This window comes from Lactuca sativa, chromosome 4 (assembly GCF_002870075.4).
Source record: "Lactuca sativa cultivar Salinas chromosome 4, Lsat_Salinas_v11, whole genome shotgun sequence".
NCBI lineage: Eukaryota > Viridiplantae > Streptophyta > Magnoliopsida > Asterales > Asteraceae > Lactuca > Lactuca sativa.
Genome location: NC_056626.2, coordinates 239001509 through 239012828, shown reverse-complemented (window position 1 = coordinate 239012828; position 11320 = coordinate 239001509). Strand labels below are relative to the sequence as shown.

Here is an 11320-nt window from a genome sequence, read left to right as displayed (position 1 = left end):
ATGATGTTCATGTTATTTTCCCCTACTATTTTTACTTGTGATTTCCTCATAGTTCCTTCAAAGTCAAAACTGTATTTTGGTAATGATAGTATTTTGGGGAAAATTACTCCTTTAAAACATAATTCTGTTGGGTCTTGGTAGAAGACTTCTTTTATTTAGAAAATATAGGATTTTCTGGAAAGAATTCTAGCACTCTGTAGATTCTAAACTACCATTTTCATGAGGTTCTTTTGAATATCAATGTGTATTTATACTAACGTCATTAAATACTTATGAACTCACCAGCATTATAAAAATGCTGATACTCACTTTCAAAATAATGTGTATTCTCAGTTCATCGATAGACAGGTACATCCCGGGAGCTTTTGTGAAGTCAACGTAGTACCAAGCTGCATCTATATTATTCTCTGTATTATTCTGATGTTGCTATGAAATGTAACCTATGTAAAAATTACTACTACTAATGCAATGGTTGTTATACTTTAATTACTATACTGCATACATTGTGATACTTGACATGACGTCCTCCACCCCAGAACGTTTTCGCCGTTCTGGTTTTAGCGTGTGACAGATTGGTATCAGAGCATTGTTTATAGTGAGCTCAGTATATCTAATCATAAAAGATATACAACCTATAAATACATTAGGGATAAAACACTCCGACCAATAATTATACTTTAAAATATAACCATATTTTTACAAACGTATAAGAACATCCAGAACATAAACACCCGAACAAAGTATCACAAGAAGAACAAGAATAAAATTCTTTCGATGTTGACCATTACCGTCAAACCTGAGCAGTTAAGTAATCGTAAGCTAGAATAAATATAACCTAATCAACTATATTTATTCGAGATGCAATGAACGTGTGCTCGGGACTAATGGTGGTGTTGCAACGGATATGAAACTTACCAAATAGGAATGCTAGAGCCAAACATAAAGTTTAAAATACTATAAGAGTATTTTAGGATACTAAAAGACTCGCAATAATCCTAGAAACATGTTCAGAAGTTAAAGAATCAAACATGTATTTAAAATACCATAGGGGTATTTTAGGAACCATAGATAACCTTGCGTGAAAACTAAAAGAGAATCCTTATTGATAGACCTATGATTATAGAGTGTATACTTCCAAGGTTATATATGGCGAGGATCTCATAGGCTAAGAATGTGTGGTTTCGCTCTACTTCCTTTTCCTCGTTGGGATGTGGATCTAGAGTAGTATCACATATTCGAAGGCCTATCAGATCTAGGTTATATATGATTTGTGTACGCTCTATAATAATAGCAGGACTCAATATGGATCACCCAGTGAAATGTTTTAATAATCTCTTAGGATTCTTTAGACATTTCCATTCTCGCACGAAAACTTTAGAGAACCCTATCCACTTCAGTGATCGGCAGAAGAGTTGATTCGGACCCATAAGAGGTTCATTGAGAAAATTTCCGTTCAGGAGGTAAATGAACCAGGATAAGGCTATCGAAATCACCACGTGCCTATACCTTTACGGACATCGGTGGGAAATTTGCCTGAACTTCCGAGATTACAGTCATCCGCCATGAAGTGATGACACCCAGTGTCAGAATTGGAAGTGAGGCGGAATAGAGATTCAATAAGTCTGCAAGAGAAGAAAACCCTAGAAGAATACCCGCAGAAAACCAACGCCGATTCCAGTCAAGGATAAAAGGTAGACAGAGGGAGCCAATACATGGAACCCGAGAGGAGTCTTTTCCTCTTTATCGTCACGTTAATAAATCCCTCAAATAATACAATTTAGTGAGTTAGTGATTACACTACTCACACTATGTGTTAGGTAAATCGTCTTTTCCCGTCGCATGTAATACGAATAGATCAGATCCCAAAACCTCGATTGAGAGTGTTTAGCCATAAGTCCTCATGAGCCTTTTATTCTATAATCTTCGTTCCGAACTGTCCTCAAATCTTTCCAAAGCCGGAGAGCGAATCTCTCCACTATAAAGATAACTTAGTAGGAACGACTCCCATCTTATGGCTTTTCCGATACACTTACTCATACCTTGTTACCCGGATTGCATCATAGGGATGTAGGTCGACACCTAGATAACCATAACTCGAAGCGCAGGAAAAACTTATGCCTGTCATAGTAAAGCGAGATACGTCCATGGTTAACCATCGTCTCTCGTCATCTTGTGTTCCTTTTTCGTGTAGGAAAAACCATGCCTCCAAAGAAACGTAACCAACCCGCTGGCAAGAAACCGACTCTCCTATTCGATGAAGCTACGTTTCAAGCTGTAGTCTTAACAACCGTAGTAGCTGTCATGGCTCACCTGAATGCTAACAACGCCAATGTTAGCAGAATCCCTATCGAGATTCTCAATCCTAGCAATGGACAACAGCAACCAACACCTAAGTACCCAGCCATCCAAGAACCCCAACCAACTCCACTGAAGAGAAAGTTCAAGAACAGGAGGAAAGTACCTCTTCTCAAGGACCTTCCGAAGGGCAACGAGCTGAGCCAGTCAATACCCATGTCAACCCTTCCATCCCGACACCTAGAAGGCCATACCTAGGAAGCCTTCCCCGCTGCAGCAGGTGTAGCTGCCATCATCATGGTATCTGTCGAGAACTCTCTTGCGTTTGGTGCAACATGAAGGGGCATACCGCTCGCTTCTGTAGAACCCCGGTTGAGTTCATTACATCAACCACCAATGTGGCGACCAATCCAATATGTCATCTATGTGGTGAGATTGGGCACTTCAAGAGGGAGTGCCCAACTAAAAGAAGTGACAAGGGCACAGGAGGAGTCTAACCCTAATGCCTAGGGAGAAGCATCAAAGAACCCGGTAGAATTTTTGGTACGTATGTCTCTATCCAGAGTAGTTAACCGAAAACATTAAATGATTAATTCTAACTGTAATTACTCTCTCATTAAGGCGAAAGCCGCAGCGCTGTTTTAAAATTCAAAAATCCATCAAGTATAGCTACAATGGCTCTATATATACGTTAAGGCCATGTATAATTAAGATTGATAGACCTCAAGTGACTGATGCTGCCTTATATCCTGTTCCTCATTGGGTTGTGGATTTAGGGCGGAGTCGCTTAGTCAATAGTGCTTTCAACCTTAACTATACATGACTAGTGTATACTAGGCGACTAGTGTATACTAGGCGATTATAGAGAGTCCTTGTAAGAAATCCATTCATGAAAAGTACATTATTCCGAAACATCAGGACCCCCCCCCTAGAGTTTCGCGTCGATTCCAACGGTCCAAGTATCCGCGATAGTGATACCATGGACGAAAGTCGAGAGGCTGAGAACCTGTTTGCCCTATTCAACACATGGTCCTGTCGATCTTCATTCCATATCATGTCGATGTTTGATTAAATTCGACATTTTCGTCGATCATGGCTCGACTTAGTACGACCATGTGAAAATTCCTTGTGCTGTGTAAACAGAACTTTCACCATATCCTATGCGTTAGATAAAGATTCTTCGGGACCTAATAAGAAAACCTAATGCGAACCGTCAGTCGTTTCTCTTATCTAAAACCTTCCAAAGCACCCAGGAGAAGAGTACCGCGTGCTGTTAACCAACCCCTCCTTAGGCAAGATGGAACCCGAAGCGAAAGACAATACAGGTATTCCAGAAGGCGATAACCACCCAAAACCTACACCGAAGATCCCCCAGAAAGACCCTTAGCACCAAGCAACCAGGTTCGTGAACCAAGAGAAAGAACTCATGGGATTAATATACTACTAATGGGTTATGAATTAGAGTGGTATATAATTCACATCAATAAGATTTATGAAGTGTGCTTCCTCCCTACTCCCTATTCCTCGTTGGGTTGTGGGTTTGGGGTGGTGCCACACAACTGAACGTCCCGTCGATCTCAATTATATACGGCTTGCATACACCAAACATTAGTGATTAAGACGAGTAGGAGCTCTACCACGAACCTTGTAATAAGACTCTTCATCCTATCCTATAGAATAGGAGCTAGAGTCAAGAGATCCACCGTGGGTTGAGCTGCTAAAAATGACCACAAATTCGAAATTTGTTGTCATTCCGGTGGAGCCAACATAGTAGCTAACACCCTCAGTTAGGAAAGTAACTCGAGTCGTAAGAGTCAATAACATTGACTACGACCATCCACTCACGCTTAATCCCACGAATTAAGCATCTCAATAAGAGATCCTAGAAACGTAGAAGCTGTGAGAGGTTAAACTCTGAGAAGAGTGGATGAGGAATTTTAAAATTCCGAATGTCGGAACCCTATACTCTCTAGACTTAATCTAGATCGAGGAAACTCCGAAACACCGGAAGAGTAGTTGAAAGGGATACTCGCACTACTCAGGCACTTCGGCTATCCAGTTACAGATGAGTAGTGCCTAGGATACACCACCTCCTCATGCGAGAAAAGTCACCCCCTATAGACGATAGACTACATTCTCCGAAGTTAGTACTAGAACGCTAGGAACCACATGACCATCTCCGCAACCGATAATACTTGAATAAAGTAAAATGGTATGTTGCATTAAGCCTTATAACCTAGCTCATGAACAGATTGTAGACTAGACACCCGTCTAGGTGTTAGTCGATGGGTTATATAAAAACACGTGCTTCCCACGAACTGGAAAGAGCCGACTCCTTAGTGAATGAGGCATGTCTTAGAGATTCGTTGGACTAATAGGTGTTCCAATGAATACTATCCCTACAGGGATAGTAGAACCACCTCCGGAAATAGTCTTACACTTCAAAAAAAATCTCCAAAGGCTAAGTTTGCCATGATCAGAGACTGATATCCATGGAACTGCGAAGCAACTAAGACCATGATTCTTTCCAGTTAGGAATCATATTGTGAAAGCATCTGTTAGGCGATGATAAAAATTTAAATTTCTAAGCACCGTCTGGTATAAACCCTATCTCACCGACTTTGAGAGTTTCCGTTAGAAACACCTCAAGGGTTAGAAGTGCAGATCCATTTTTTCACTAGGTCGAGATAGACACCACGTAACCGATAGATACCAGTAGATATACAATACATCCGATGATCCAGAAAACCTCCTAAATCCAATTAGTAGGGAATACGAATCTGAAGACGGCCTGAGTCTTCTAAGAACCAACCTGGGAACTACACCCTCAGTAAAGGAGAACTCTTGGAACTTTATAATGGCGATAATGCCAGTGATGATATCACCATAGAAGTACTTTATGTTATAAGTACTCAAAAAGCTCTATCTTTCCGAGAGCATAGAACCGTCCGAAATTCTTTATAAGAATTTGTCTAACCCTCGTCAGACCTCGACTACTTTAGGAATTCCATAAATTTCCCAGTAGTCTATTCACGTCTCCAGCATGGACAAGGTGTTTGCCCGACGTGACTCTTGAAATCCCACTCATCGAGATAGGAATCTTTGAGAACCCCAACTTCGTAGAGGAATCTGTAGAACTCATGAGCCGAGCGGTCAAACGAATGAACCGAATCTGCATCCTGTTAGTGAAGGTTCGTAGGAACGCCAAGCGAAGGCCGGAGTTCACTTGGGAGTGCGAGGGAAAATCGATTAGGAAGTACCCTCATCTCGTTACTCAATCGTTCACACCTACTTCTTTGCCTAAACTCTAATTTCGGGACGAAATTTCCTCTAACGGGGGGATGATGTGACAACCCGAAATGTCCATTTGTTTTATCTCCGTGATGAAGCACTTCAAAATTAGGCCAAATTTATCTCAAAATATTTTTGGCCCGATTTAATCCAATTGGAATATTTTAAATAATAATCGTCAAGCGAACCAAAAATAAGGAAGTATAAATTTAGAGTTGTCGTGTTTAGCGTAAGTCGCGAAACTCCAAATTTTGGAATTAACGGACGAAAACTCGGAGTTTTTGACTGCGAAACACCGAGAGTATAAATATGACACTTAGTCATTTTCTCTCATTTTTCCAACTTCCACCTCAAGAACACCCAAGAATTCTCTCTCAACTATCATAAATTCATCCCATCAAATCCAACAAAAATCAATCATTCAAGCTTCCTATATGTAAGTATACTTCTCTTAGCTAGTTGTTTGCTTAGAATTCATGACAAAACCTTGAAGAACACCAAGAACAACGTGTTTACGGTCCAAGCTGTTCTTGGACCGTAAACCCTAAAATGGGTGCCAAAGTGTGCCTTGGTTCATTGTAAGCCTTGACAACTAGCATAGATCCCTTCCTTGATGAGTTTAGCACTCGAAAATCATCTTTTCCACGTGTTCATATGAGTTTACGGTTTGTGGAGTTCATCCCACAACGGTAAACACCTCCAAAAGGTTATTAGATTCCCTAATGCCTTCTAATAGTTGCGTAATGGAGTAGAACCTTACTTGCATGAACTAGGGACCCCAAGAACATGAAATGAAGGGAAAAAGATGAGTTTACGGTTTGGGAAGGTCTCCCAAAACTGTAAACACCTTCCCAAGGTGTTTAAGTGCCCTTAACACCTTCCTATGCTTGTTTAAGTGTCTAGAAAGTTGCATGCATGAGTTAGAACCACCCAAAACACAAAAGACATGGACAAACATGGGTTACGGCCATAAACCCATGTGTTTACGACCGCAAACACCCAAGGGGGTGGACCAAGGACCGTAAACTCCCTATTATGTCCATTTTGAGCCCCAATCACTTCCTTAGCCCTTGATTTGAGTCTAGCATAATTCCTTGAGTGATATAAGACCTTCAAAACACAAAATGGCACCACAACCATGAGTTTACGGCCATAAACTCATGGGGGTTATGGTCCAGAAACCGTAAACACCCCTAAGGGCCATCATTTGAAGATTAAACTCCAATATAAGTCCATACTCTCTTCATATGCAACCCTTGGTACTCCTAGCACTTGTAGCAAAGTGTTTTCATGTATTAGGACACCCTCACTTACATAATTGGTTGTTAAACGACTAATTAGATACTTAAATGTATCACTACTTGATAAATAGCATCCGCTGTGTGTTCAAGTCCTCAATTAACACATAGCATCCTATACCGTCGATCCACCCGAATAACCCACGTCAGGTGAGTTCATTCCCCTGAATCAACCCTGTTAAATGTTTTTAAATGCTTTTTATGGGGGGTAATACAAGTTGAACTATAGATTTATTAGATCAATCATATGTGATTAATGACTATATAGCAAAATAGATTTTTGCATATTAAACTGCTTTATCCAGCTTAAGATTTCCAAATCATGTTTTCGAATCTTGTTAAAGTATGAATATCCCTTTTTAGATTATTAAAAGGTTATCCAAAGTTTTTAAAAGCTTGTATACTAAAGAGACATCAAGTCGTAATTTCTTGTTAAAGGTTTTCCAAAGGTTTTCTTCACTTAAACTATTTTATCAATTCGTTTTCAAAAGTTTGTTTTATAAACTGATATCGAGTCATAAATACCTATGTGTAAGGATTTTCCAAAGGTTTTACCAGAGTTTTCTTCTATGCTTTTATTTCGTTAAATGCATGCTTATGTTTGTATAGTTATATAAATAATGTTTAAAGGACTTAGAACGGCTAGTTCGCCCTATTTCCTTTTCCTCGTTGGGATGTGGTCTGGTGGGTATCGGTTATCTGTTCGAAGGTTCTTTAAATATTAGTTATATATCATGTATACATGTATAGACATAAAGGTTTCCATCGACTAGTTCGTTTCCCTTGGGTAGCAAGGGCATCCTTCCATTCATCAATCATATACCTGAAACATTTGTAACTATTATAGGAATAGTTAGGAGATTCTATTTACTCTTTCCAGTACGGAGAATTCCAAAGGAGTCAGTTCATTCGTGAGTCTATATCATTATCCCAATACTTATAATAGAATTCGAAATAAGAGATACATACTCAAGACATGGATTCCACCGTTTTCAAGTTGGTAACCAGAGTCTCCGTGAGGGAGAGCGGGCATTGTGTGTATAGATCTATACGGGACAGACACTCCCACACCCTGACTGCTAGCTACAGTCCTGGCCGACCAAGCAAAGGGGTGACAAATGTCACATTCATTCTGACGCCAGCAGGTCGTCAGGTATTCGATTGTCATTCAGTATGGTTACGAGTATCTTTATGTTCACTACCCCCATTAACATTCAAATTTCTGCCATTCTATCAATGCCCAATTCCCAAAAAGCTCATACTATAATTGGTGTATACGATAAGTTTATTAGTTATCCCTTTGTCATAGACATCATGTTAAACATGACATATAAATCGCAATCAATCTCATATTGTGTTAAGATTTTGCAAAGGCACCTTAGATGTTCAACTCTCAACATATAAGAAGAACAAATCCCATGTTGACTACATAATCCTCTTTCATAGTGCATACCATACCTGAAAATGGATTTTATAACTGCCCTGTTAAGGACCAACATTTAACCATATCTAAGCACAATACTGCCTACACTTAAGTCCCAATATGTATCTCAGGTGTTAGGGATACAAATATAGTAACTTTTAATCAAGTATCATTCATGATAGCAATCAATGAGATGATCTTGATGCAGGTCAATTCATTACTAGTTCCCTGAGAAGTACCTATCAAACTTGGTTATAACCCTTTGCCTACCTTCATCTAGTGAAATTCAACCAATCCAATTCATGTTAGTCTTATTTCATAATTACTCCTAAAATTATAACCGACTATGAAGTTTTAGAATAATAAGATTATTCATGGATTAAACATGTTGACATAGAACACAACAAGTATTGATGTTATGATCATATCCCAGTATATGAAAACATTATATAATAGTTGTTCTTACATAGTTTTTCAATGAACTCCTTCATCCAATCATATTAGATTTCAACTTCTAAAGTAGTGTATTCTTATTTTGTAGTATATTGTGTCAGTTTTGTTTTGATTGGACCTCATTCCAACGAAAATTACGCTTCATCGCTCAATGATGTCATAATGCAATTATAATTCATAATTATATACATTTGTTTAGAATTAGAATCTTATATAGCTCTTTACATGAAGATTTTTCTCTAAACTATATGTCACATATACATTATCTTAGTTCTTCTAAATTAATCTTAGAATGTTTCTATGGTCATGTGGTGACTTAACTATTTATTCAGTTGGTATACAATGATATGCTCATAGCACGATCATACACCAGGTCCTATGTATAATATGGCATAAATTATGGATTGATTTGCCAAGCAAATCGAATATTAATCATTTCAGCTTGTTTAAACCTATGAGCTAGGTTCCTCTTGAGGCTGGCTCAAACTCAAGGTCATGTGATAACATTAAGATTCCTCTACATGAATCTTTTATCTTTATATCTTTCAAGACACTGTCAATATATCGCAAAAGGATATAAAACTTTTAACATTCATTTAATCTATCTCTATAGATTTTATATTCCAAGAATGTATCTTGTTCTTCCTAAGTCTTTCATTTTAGAAACACATTCCGAGTTATGGTGAATGTGTTTGGCATGGTCAGAATGTAATTTCTTATGATTAAGTATGTCTCATTCATACAAGATTAGGAATGTCACCATTCTCCCACTAGTTATTAGTAAACACACATGTTCTATTGGTCTAATACGCAAAAAAAAAAAAAAAAAAAAAAAAACCTTAGTGACCTAATACGGACAAACTGAAAACCTTATTACCCTCCTAAGTCATTAACCCTAATTATTTAGAAAACATGCTTACTAATCAATGTGACTGATTTGTTTGACTGAAAATAGTTGCTTCCATTTAAACTTATCTCCCAACCCTTCCAGAACTTCTAAGTCCAAAAACTCATATGATTGATGATCTTCATTACAAAAATATGCAACATTTTATCAATAACTTCTTTTTTGTCATTTAAATTTTTACATGAACACATCCATATGTACAAAAACAATCTCACTTTGATACCTCTCATCAATGTCTACATTTGATAACGAATGGAAATGTAAAACCAACAGGGACTGGCAGAGGATGTCTATTATCAATTATTTTATAAAAACCAAAACCACAACATGAACTAAGAAACTGAAGTTGCAAAATGAATAAAAAAAGCACCACATAAACAAACACATACAGACTATATACAAAACATAAACGAAAGTTTATAAAGTATGAAACTTAATGATAGGAAAAGTAAAAAGCTTAAAGGAGACTTTATAGAAAGAAAGATCACCCTTACTTGCCACAAATGGTTGAAGACATCAACAAGAAGATCAATCTGACCATAGAATCCACATGTTGTCTGATCATGACTTCAGTAGATGAACTACTGAAACGTAAGAATTACAATTGAACTCTATTAGCATTTGAAATGGGAATTAGGGTTCCAGAGAAGACGACGAAGGGTTAAAAAAAAATTTGGACCATTTCTCGATTTGTGTGTGTCATCCTTGCGCAGGGGCCACGCTAATCTTCTCTGTATCATTCCAATTTTATCGGATGTCCCCAAAAGGATGACTATATATTAAGAGCTTCACCATATAGAGGAGTAGCAGGTTATATGGGACGACGCGAGTTCTAAACGAAGTAGTTTATTTTTGATGGTCATATATTCTCAATGTCTTTAAAATTAGGGTTAATGACTTAGGAGGGTAATAAGGTTTCCAGTTTGTCCGTATTAGGTCACTAAGGTTTTTTTTTGTGCATATTAGACCAATATGGTTGTTATTACCGTTTAGAAATAGTCCTTTTTACCGGTAAAAGGACTATTTCTAAACGGTAATAACAACCATATTGGTCTAATACGCACAAACCGGTAAAAAGGACTATTTCTAAACGGTAATAACAACCATATTGGTCTAATGCGCACAAAAAAAACCTTAGTGACCTGATACGGACAAACTTGAAACCTTATTACCATCCTAAGTCATTATCCTTAGTTATCAATTTACTTGCTATCTATCCCCATTGATGGTCTTGGCCAGCATATGTCTCCTGTCGAGTACCGAACTATCCTTCGTTACCGCCTCACGATTCTCATATTCCCAATTGACGATATATGCCCAGTTTGTCGCAAGGCATGTTTGGATACCTTTGGGGAACCCGCGGTTCATTGTAGAGAGCTCCCTGGTTTCAAGTATAGACATGATGTGGTTCAGGATGTTCCCTTTGATGCTTGTCGTCGTGCTGGTATTTTTGTGAAGAAAGAAGCGTCAATGAACTTTTTGACGGACCCGCAGGATGGCAGGTCGACACTTAGGCCGGCTGACATTTTGGTCTTTGGATGGACAGGAGGGAAACATGCGTGCGTGGATCTTACTGGGGTCTCTCCTCTCGTTGGTTTGGGGAGTGGGGTTTTCACAACGGCATGCCGCTTTGAAAGCCGTTGCGTGCAAAGT

General features: G+C 38.4%; 1 non-coding gene across 1 annotated transcript; it reads right to left on the bottom strand.

Annotated features, from left to right (window-relative positions):
- Positions 1 to 10334: 10334 nt before the first annotated feature.
- On the bottom strand, positions 10335 to 10440 carry LOC111912943 (U6 spliceosomal RNA). Its single transcript, XR_002857383.1, has one exon. It is a non-coding gene; the product is annotated as a U6 spliceosomal RNA (small nuclear RNA).
- Between the last annotated feature and the right edge of the window lie 880 nt (positions 10441 to 11320).